Here is a 10909-nt window from a genome sequence, read left to right as displayed (position 1 = left end):
GTCACATCTTTCCGCCTTGAAGAAGGGACCCTGGGCGGCCCCGAAACGTCGGCTTTGTTGATTATTGTGACACAATCGTCCATTAAAAAGGACTAATCTATTTAAATTATCTCGAGTGCTGGTGACCTGTCTTTCTGCTTTCTGAATATGTTATCCCTGTGCTAATTCTTTGCCTTCAATTGACTTCAAGTGTATTTCCACTGGCTGGAAAAGCTTCAGTATCTTGCTAGTCGGCCCTGCTGGCACTCAAAATACCTGAACAATCTGATTGGATGCAGGCAATGTTCAGGTGTTTTGAGAACCAGCGGGGCCGACTGGCAAGATACTGAAGCTTGGCCCAGTGGGAGATTCCTCCATCCACACAGTTTAGCGTAGATGGAGGAAGCTGTTGTACTTTTTCCATTTGACCATAAAAAATCTGCAGAAAATCTATAGGTGTGTGGCCAGCTTTAGTTTATGTGTCTCCTGTCAAGCTTTCTGAAACAGAGTGAGACATTTGCTTGGGAAGAGATTCAGGTAAACACACTGGTCATGCCCTGCCCAAGTAACACATAGGCCCCTTTCACACGGCCACTCTGATCAGGTCCACCTGTCAGTTATTCAGGCGGACCAGATCACATGTCCAATGAAAGTCTATGGGCAGCCATGTGTAAATGGACGGACATCCATTTATACCCGGTTACTCCGGACTCCGGGTAGGTCCAGAAAAACAGACGAATCAGAGATCCGTTTCGCCGGACCGGATCATGCTGGATAGGGGGTAATCTGATGTATATGTACACATGTCCGTTTTCAAATCCGAATCCCCATAAACTGTCATGACTACTGCGGAGACTGCGGTGACATCCAGGAGAGGATCCGTGCACAGATCCTCTCCTGATCAGCCTGTGTGAAAGGGGCCATGGTCTGTAAATGTAATAATGTAATAGTAATATATACATTGCCAAAACAGTAGATGTACATTAGAAATAAAAAAAAATAAGTATTAACAAAAGATAACTTTATTGGAGTTGCGATAGATTAGCTTCCATCTAAAATGAGTGGATGTTCTGTTTTTAGCACATTTGAAAGTTGACATAATACGGTCAGGTTTATTTCACTTGTTCCATGTGGTTGCCCTTTCACTGCACTCAATATGTGACCTCTATCTCAGAAACATTGGTTGCATCCACACTAAGTCCTGGTTTCTTTAAAGGCCTATTAGCCTCACATCACTTGAAATTTTTTCTCTTTGTCATTCAATGACACATCTGGCCTTGAAAACCTACAAACGACAAAGACAAAGAAGACAAATGGGTTTCCAAGGTTAAGTTGTGTTGTCCTGAAGAAAACCTGGTAGTAGCCTTGGAACTGCTCAATGGTGGTATGTTAGTAGCTGATCAGTAAAGGGGGCTTGCATGGCCATATGGTACAAAAGGCATATAAATGCTAGTCAGCCAGGGGCGTATTTACCGCGAGGCAAAGTAGGCGTTTGCCTAGGGCGGCACCTTCCTGGGGGGCGGCCGTAGTCAAACGCCTATGTTGTGAAGAGGAGGGGTATTAAATGATACCACTATAGTGTGTAACAATTACACATCAACCTTAACCTATAAGCATATATGTAAAAATACCACCTCTATGTGGAGCTATGAGGTGGAAAAAGAAGTTAAAGAAGTTATACTCCAACCTAAATTAGATAATTAATAAGCCAAATGGCTTACTTTATTGATTAGAAAAATATAATTTATACATTTAGGAGAGTATTTTACAGTTATAGTTTTACAGTGATAGTTTTCCATCCTTTGCTCACTGGCACGCTCTGCTAATGTATTTATTATTTATTGTAAACCAGCTACATTATGAAATGCTCTACGATGCACTCTAAAATACAGATTATCTAAAAGTGTTTGAAATCTTGCCATGTGTTAAAGGTCAGCTGAAGCTAAAATGGAAACCAATATGTAGAAATGGATATGCATTAAATGTTCAACCTGCTAAAGGTAAAGTAATGCAGACACTCGTGTGAACTATCCACTCCCAATGTATTATTTGGCTTCATAAGGTAGACAACTTCTACACCAATGGCCTATACTTATGACTCCCAATCTCCACATTGGTGGTTCCTATTCTTTTTCTTGCCCTTATAAACGCCCCTAAATAATTAAACAAGTTCTAAAGTCACAACATATACTATCCTGTTATGACATTAGCATTGTAATAGGAATACATACTATAATTGTTTTTTAATATAGCAATTGAAGCTTACTTGAATAAATTCCTTCTATGTAGTGAGCTCTGCCTTCCACCTGACCATCACTTTCAACATCTTCCTGGATTCCTAGTGTGCTTTGCGTCTCTGTACCTGCTGCTTGATGTGATACAATCTTGATTTCGCAAGACTACATATCCCAACATGCTCTGCCTATGGCAAGCAACGATGATGTTACATGGTTCAGAGGTTGAGTTGTAGATTAGAAGGAAGGCTCTGTGAGAATGTTGACAGAAGGAATTGTATATTCACAGGGATGAGTGAAATTGTGTTATGAGGAAGTGCATTGAGGAAGTACTTCCTATGAGCATCTTCAATAAGTAAGGTTACAAACTTCTAAATCGATATGGTTATTCAGAGTGGGATAGAATGTATGGAAATGTAATACAGAAATACATATTTCTTTTTAGTTTTTGAACATAGATACTCTTTAAGTAGCATACCAAACAGACAACCCGTTACATGCTTGACTTGAAAGCTGGATTGTAACAACTGAATATAAGCATACATTTTCTGTAACTAAAATGGAAAAAATGTTCACAGTTTTTACAGAAAAGTGATTCGGATTATGTTTACTGTAAAATATTTGCTACAAGTTCTTTAATAGTCTCTAGTCTCTGATGTAAAACCGCTTCCAATATCTGCATGCAGCATCCCAGCCAGCTTACCTGGTAGAAGCTGTAACATCTGGTTCTGTGTGATCTGGCTTGTACAATGGTAACATGAGGCAGCACTGGGGCATGATGGCTTGAGGTGCATTAAGCTGAGCACTGATTCAAATGACTTGTTTTGGATCTCCAACTACAGATTGCAAAACATCATTCTTCTGGGAGACACAGAGTAGAGTGAGTTGTTGGCCAGCTTTCAGCCCCCACCTGTTCTGTTCAGATGTTCAGCATCTCTTACTGCAGGAGGATGGATGAATTCAGCATGACAATTTAGCCATTAATTTCCATTGTTTCACTTCAAGATAAAAGGCTGCAGGCAATTCAAGACACTAAGGTGAGAATGCAGCACTTTTGTATTGCAAACATAGAATACATGGATTATGCACTTGTAAATCTATTACATGCAATTGGCAATAATTAAAGAAACTTTTACCTTTAACCCTGTTTCTGTAATTCCTACTTCTCCATTCTCCAAAATGACTTAAAGGAGAACTATGGGACAAGTGAAATACACTCTTTCCCATAGTTAGAGCCGTCGTGTGACACTGCAGCTGTTACACATCGGCTCTATTGATCAAGAACTGAACGATCACCAGGGGTGTGGAAATTTAATTAAAAAAATACTTGTCCAAGGACTAAAGCAGGGGCCCAATCTACTTGTCCCTCATGACAATCTACTTGTTGTGATACAAAAAGTAATTTTAACTAAAACCGTATTTAAACATGCTAAGAAGCGTCTCACCTCTCCTTCTCACCTGACTGCACTGACCAACGAGTGCTCCCAATTTGCGAGTGAAATTCTAAATCCATAGCAGAGGGCTGTGCTGGACAGCTGTATGGGTTACAGATAGTACGCCAGTACATGTGGAGTGGAAGGACCGTTGGCAAAAAGGTAAGTATAGCGGGGGTGGGGGGTAATTCCATTTTCCTAAATTACTTGGGAAAGGTAACCCTTTAATGCACAATGTGTGTGTTAGAGAGTGCTGCTACCCAGCTACCACAATATGTCACACAGCTAAATGGGGGCAGTACTCAGCGCACACACACACACACTATGCTACCTGTGCATTTATTTGCATGCAGATGGCAGGGTTAGTTTTACATTTTTACAATTTTTTTAATTTTATTATTTTTTTACTTTTTTATCCCTTTTTTATGATTTTTTTTACTTTTTATTTATTTTATTATTATTTATTTTTATTTTTTACTCTGTGATGGACGCTGGCCGAGCGAGGAGGGAAATCGGTCTATAACCTATGACCAAGTGATTGACCTTTCAGAGGGGGCCCCCCCGCACCCCACTTGTGACGCCACTGCAGCCAGGAAATTAATGGGCTCTATCTGAATTGAATAACTATAGCTTCTGATACACGCTGTAAGAAGCTCATAGTGTGTAGTGAAATCAGGGTAAGCAATATTAGTACAGGAAAGGAGCCGGTACCTGTGCAAGACAGAAGGTATGTTCTATCAAAGTTTATGACTGTGTTAGAATGTGTGACCGGTGACATGGTCACACATTTTAACATAATTCTGCCCACTTTTTCAGCGGGGGAATATGTGACCGGCAAAAGGCGAAGAATTCCAACGCTTTCTCAGCTGTTTCAGGGCAGATCGGCATCGCAGATCGTATGTGCAGGAGAACCGATCTGCCCTGAAACAGCTGATCAGTCCTGAAATTTCCCTTCTATCTGACTTTGTGGAATGTCAGATCGCACTCACAAAGTCAGATAGAAGTGACATTTCAGGACCGATCAGCTGTTTCAGGCAGATCGGTTCTCATGCACATACGATCTGTGATGCCGATCTGCCCTGAAACAGCTGAGAAAGTATTGGAATTCTTCACCTTTTCCCGGTCACATATTTCCCCGCCAGAAAAAGTGGGCGGGATTATGTTAAAATGTGTGACCACGTCAGCGAACACATATTCCAACCCAGTCACAATCTTTGATAGAACAAGGTAAGGCTTACTAATTGATATAAAAGAGAGAAACTCAACTAAAAAAAAAATGTAATAGCCTAACAAGAACTAGCAGGGAAAGCTTTTGTGAGGCCTTACCTGACTGGATATAAATTGAATGTACTTTAGAGGAGAATTTTGAGGTGAGTGATTTTCACTCAGCCTCATAATCTGAGCCGACCTGTGACAATGAAACTGTCACAGGTCGGCTCAGTAGAACGGGAAGTGAGCGAACACATACCAGCGCTCGCTCACTTCTCGAGCCATCCGCGCAGAGACCCGTGACAGGGGAGGGACTGGATTCCCCCCTCCCCTGTCCGATCCTCCAGCGCTGACTGGCGGAACGGACAGGGGAGGGGGCTCTGCCTCTAGATAGGCAGAGCCAGCTGCCACTCACGCAGCTGCGTGGATCCAGACATAATTGTCGGGATCTGTTCCGGCTGCGGCAACTCAGTATACCGCGAGCTGCAGCTCGCGGTATACTGAGCTTTGGGTGACGGGAGGACGCTTTAGATTGTGTCCTCCTGTTACCCTTATTAGAACTAGGGGGAAAAGCCCTAACCCCATAGTTCTCCTTTAAAGGTATGCCCTGGCAATAGTCTGGGGTAAACCTTAAAGCATTTGTGACACCAAGCGTTGCAAATGAAGTATAATTCAGGCATAGGACAGCAGTACATTTTTACAGAATGGCTTAAAAAAATCTCCATTTATTTGAGTGATTCTAAAGGCTGTCATGTGACAATAAACTCTTTCTTTCTTCTTTCATTTTTTAATTCCTGAAGGTAGACAATGGCAATACAGCATATATCATATATTCAGATCAGAATGGGATAGATTTGCTTACCCAGATTTAATTGGTGGTAGCAGTCAGCAGTGCAATAACCAATGGTCAAGCTGAGAGTGGCAGACGTTGCAACAGAAGTTTAGCACCAGGGGTTTTATTAACAGAATGTTAAGCAGCTTTATGTGACTAGCAGACGGACACGAGAGGGTCTGATGAGGTATATCCTTTGTGTAGGGGAAATTATCCAAGTATTCTCTTCCACCAGTTCACTTGCAAGTCTAGACAGGATTTTGCCAGCTAAGGTTTAAATGAATCTATAATTTCTGTTTGATATTTTGTTTAACCACAAGGTCATTATAGGAAGCTGGTGTATTAAACATAACACTTTCTGGTTTTTAGAGGTCTCACCCGTCAGAGACACAAATCCAGCACACACAGGTACTATTAATTGTTCTGCTTCAATAAATTACCTTAACACATAGAAACTGAATTGAACCATTAGGGATAGGCACCACACCCCAATTTGAAATGTATACAAGAAAGATAAAGAAAAGCGGGGCTTTAAAAGTGTCCAGACCATACGAAATGTCTATCAAACATACATGGCTTTGTATAAAAATATATTTTAATACATAAAGATAATTTGAAGACTTGGTTACATTTAAAATGTCATTGACATGATACAATATTACATTAAAATCAAGCTACCTCCTTTTTGGTGCCCATACATGTGTACATATATTTATATATCATAGACTCCTTGCAAGTCCTAAATCCTGTAATAATTGTATGATCCACTGTGGGCACAATCTCCGACGCGTTTCGCAACTGTATGTGCTTCCTCAGGGAGGTTGGAGGTATTCTAAGACATTGCATCAAAAATAAGTTTAAGTATAATGATCACCAATACCAAATTCATAATGAAAATAACAAATAATAACAGTACAAAACCCACTTCATGTTCACAAAGGTGGCTGGATCCTTGGTCCCACATGCTATCTCGCAATCACCAAGCAGGTGAACCGGTGGGATGTGACCGGGGATAAACAGGACTGAGAAAATGAAAAAACTTATTTTTGATGCAATGTCTTGTATACATTCAATAAATTACCTACAAACTTCAGTGTCTGCAACAATGACTGACAAGATGACTCCTGAATAGAATGTACAGCATTGTAAAAAAATGATGCCAAGTAAAATCATGGATCAGTAAGCTTCATTTCTTGCGAACACTTCAAAATTGTCAAGCCCTGGCTTTAGGGGCAATAGGTTAAAAATATTATATAATATCTTTTATCTATTCATATGACATGCAAAGTGCAAATAATAGCGACAGTCCAGATTTCAATTTACTGTTGTCACATCAGAGACAATTAGGGATCTATTTATAAACCTTTTTTACACAATTTTCACAAAACTTTTCCCCAGGATTCACACATTTTCCCAATAGAATCCAATTAGCAAAATGTGTGAAAGTTGTGTGAATCATGAGTGAAAACATTTATATAGACCCTTTAATGTTCGGTTCTTACCATAATCCAGCTAGATGTCCGATAGACCTCTCCATGGTGGTCATGCATGTAGGGTGTAGTGGTCCATCAGTGGTTTGGTTACCCATCCAACTCTTCCAGGTGAGTATGTTCCAGATTTGCCATCTGTTACTTCCTCTCCTCTGGGTGGTTATTTCTTAAAGGGCACCAGATCCTAGAGTCTAGCTGTCACTTGTAGTGTTTAGTTTATGGGTGTGGCTCTGTCTCTTCATTGCTAACCTTACCTGTCTACTCTCACTTGAACCTCACCTGTCCTGATCTTGCTTCAAGCCTAGTCTTTCTTTTTGCTCTTGACTTAGCTTTTATGTACAGTTCCTGGATCTCTTGTGCTAATAAACCTTGCCTGAGCTCCAACTATGCTTGAGATCAGCCAACTACACTTTGGTTCATTTAACCGCTATCAGTTTGCTGTTCTTTATCCTTTATCATGTACTGGCCCTTCTCGTATGACCTTGGACCTTGGACTTTCGGACAAGTTACCAGTTACTTAATAGAACCCTGTCCAGTCATTTTTCTTAATGAAAAGTAAAAAGGACTAGAGTAAAGAAAAATCAGGACCAAATATAACAATAGTAATAGGTAAGCAGTCTGTAAGACTGTAAGATCAAATGGGTCTGGAGAAGAAAAACAAAAGCTACCACATAGATGAGTTAAATCAAGAATTAGACCCTTAAAGTGAACCTTTACTTTACTCATACCAGGCTTAATAAGCATTCTGTAATTACCTTTGCCACAATTCCCACCCTCCCTAATACATTGCTGGGTCTCTGAGAAATAGCTAGTACTTTTGATTATGGAGAAACATGACAATTCACCTGTCTTCCACAATACAGTACTCAGAACTTAGGCCACTAGTTGCAGGGCCTAAGACCAGTCACATGAGTGCAAGAACAATGCACAGAGCTCTATATATGTTTTGACTCTCTCAGAAAGTCAGGGGCTTTGTCAGCATGCACGCCGGGGACGTGGGGGAATGTGGGGAAGCTAAGTATAGTATGCATATTGCGCCTCCTTTAAAGTGATTCTATTACTTTGCTTACAATGGTCAAATAACATGGTCACTTTAAAGAGAAACCTGTGGCCATCTCCAACTTTAGAGCTGTATACTAATTCTCTGTATACTAATTCTGGGGCAACCCCAAGTAAGCTGACAAATGTATTGAATAATAACTTATTTAAATGTATTAATCTCGTTATGCTTTTTACATTATTTTTGAAGGATACTTGTACTGAGGGAAAAATGGATGCTACCATTGCTGAACTCCAAATGAAATTAATAGTTGCTTGGCTATGCCTGGCTTCGAAACTTACTGAGCCACCAACCTGGAACAATTTTGCAGGTCAGCAAAGGATGTGCAAAGTTAGAACTCCTATTCTGCATATTGTTTTGGATCATGACTCAAAAAGAACTGAATGTACTCGCTCAGCAAGACATCCAGGAAAGTAACATTTTAGAAGGCGAGGTCAGCAAAGGCAGTCTTCATACTTCTTGGTTACATGTTTCTTTTAACCCTTTTACTGCCACTGCTGTAACTATTACAGCAGGGCAAGCAAACCTGAAATAGCACCTGCTACCCATTAGCTTTTGCATATGTACAAAGTGAGGCTACCCCTTGCCAGTGGTGAAGCACACCTGTCCCCTCTGTGAGCCCAGGACACTGGGCACTTCAGGATGGAGACCAGAAGGAGATCGGATAAATTCCAGATCACTAATTTTCTGTTTTGAGTGACACTTAAAGCATTCAGCTCTGAGCATTTCCTGGTTCAGAGTTTAAGAGAACTAGAGCCTTAGCACAGGGATCCTCTTTGTGCCTGATGTTTATAGACTGGAGACAGAGGAGGCATCAGGGAGTCCTGTCTAAACCTGGGTTTTCTGTCATATAGGAACATGTCAACCCTGTGACAGTAACAAAGTCCAATAGAAAAGCTATAAAAAAAAGAGCAGGCTGCGGGACACAGGAGGACAGAGTGGGGAGAAGATAGCAAGGGAAAATAGCTTGGGGGGTGGGGAACACTGGGGTGGTTGGGGGGGGTCTCCCCCCCTCAGAGCCAGGATAGTGGGGTCCAGTGCATTGCAGAGTCCAGTGCATGGAACAGTCTTGTGCATTGCAGAGCCCAGGGTCCAGTGCACTGTAGAGTCCGAGGTCCAGTGCGTTCCAGTGTCCAGTGCTTTGCAGAGTCCAGTGCATTGTAAAGTCCAGGGCCCAGTGTGTTACAGAGTCCAGTGCGTTCCAGAGTCCAGTGCATTGTAGAGTACAGGATCCAGTGTGTTCCAGAGTCCAGTGCGTTCCAGAGTCCAGTGTGTTCCAGAGTCCAGTGTATTGCAGAGTCCAATGGCACGCGCTCGTTCGGGGGCACGGGGCAGAGGGAGGCCCGGTTAGGAGCGGGTTGAGGCATAAATAGGCCCAACCAGCCTGGATCACCTTGGTATACCCGATGGCATACCCGATGGCAATCCGGACCGGCCACCCTCTATTCAGGCATATTAGAAGGATGCTTGCTGGGGCCTTTTGGAGCCATAGTGCAGAACGAGTAGCCGTCTGAATGGAGACCTGCATCTGCTGCACCCACAGCCGCCAGTGCGACTCTGCGTACCCCTGGTGAGAGCCTGCACTGGCCACCTGAGAGCCCACACTGATCACCTGAGAACCTCACTGGCTACCTGAGAGCTCACACAGCCTCCCGAGAACCCGCACAGCCCTCCTGAGACCCTGGTGTAACGAATCGCGGGCTGCGTTCCCGGCGTGGAGCGCAGCCGGCGTCGGCGCAGTGACGTATATCTGCGGGGGCGGCGCTGCGCTCCACGGATAGAACGCAGAAGTGCTGTGAGCGGTGTGAGGCTCCTCCCAGCCGCACTTCTGCGATTCCCTTTAAAAGCCGGTTCGGGGGTATGGCAAGGTGTTCCCTTATTCTGGATCTCACACCTGCTACCCCCGAATGCCGGTAACCCCACCAGTAGACTCATCCTTCAGCCGGGCCCCCACCGGGAACCGCCTGCAGACTGAACCTGCCGGAAGCCTCCACAGGAGACCTCCTCCAGAAACCACCATACCTGCAGCCCCAGCATAGTTCCCAGCCTCAAAGCTGTCCCCAGCTAAAGCACCCTCTGCCTGGAATACCCACCTCAGGACGAACGTCCCTCTCCACTGGAACCCATTGCTCGGGACCCCCACCTGGAACCGCAAGTACCCTGCTGTTATAACTCGTCCCTCTCAATTGGATCCCATTGCTCAGGACCCCCACCGGGAAACGCAAGTAGCCTGCTATTATAAAGAATCGTATATAACTCATATGCGTGCATAGATGTGCTAGTATAATTCATCTACTACTTTACCTGAGGTATAAACTACCTAGCAAATTGCTATTACATTGTACTGGACTGTAGCTTAACCCTCATACTGGGCTCTGCCGTGCGTACGTTGTCCAACCATTGGGGTCATTGCCTCTGGGGGTTTATTTTGCTTAACGCTGCTTGTATGTGTACCTGCTAGCGCTTCATTGTAAGGTATGAAGTAATACCTTCCCCTCTATCTTCTAAATATTCAAGCTCTACCCAACACACGCTAATAGGAAGACAACGGGCTCATGATGTCAGCAACTCCTAACTCTCAGCACTAGATTGAGAGTGACGCCAGGAGTTCCCGACTGATTGCCCTCATTAACTCCATTAGAGCTTCAGGTTCCGCAACTGGGGTTCAACCC

Source organism: Nanorana parkeri, unplaced genomic scaffold (assembly GCF_000935625.1).
Source record: "Nanorana parkeri isolate BGI_ZX_2015 unplaced genomic scaffold, ASM93562v1 scaffold142, whole genome shotgun sequence".
In the NCBI taxonomy this organism is placed as follows: domain Eukaryota; kingdom Metazoa; phylum Chordata; class Amphibia; order Anura; family Dicroglossidae; genus Nanorana; species Nanorana parkeri.
The sequence above is the reverse complement of the archived record's forward strand: the minus strand, read 5'-3'. Positions refer to the sequence as shown.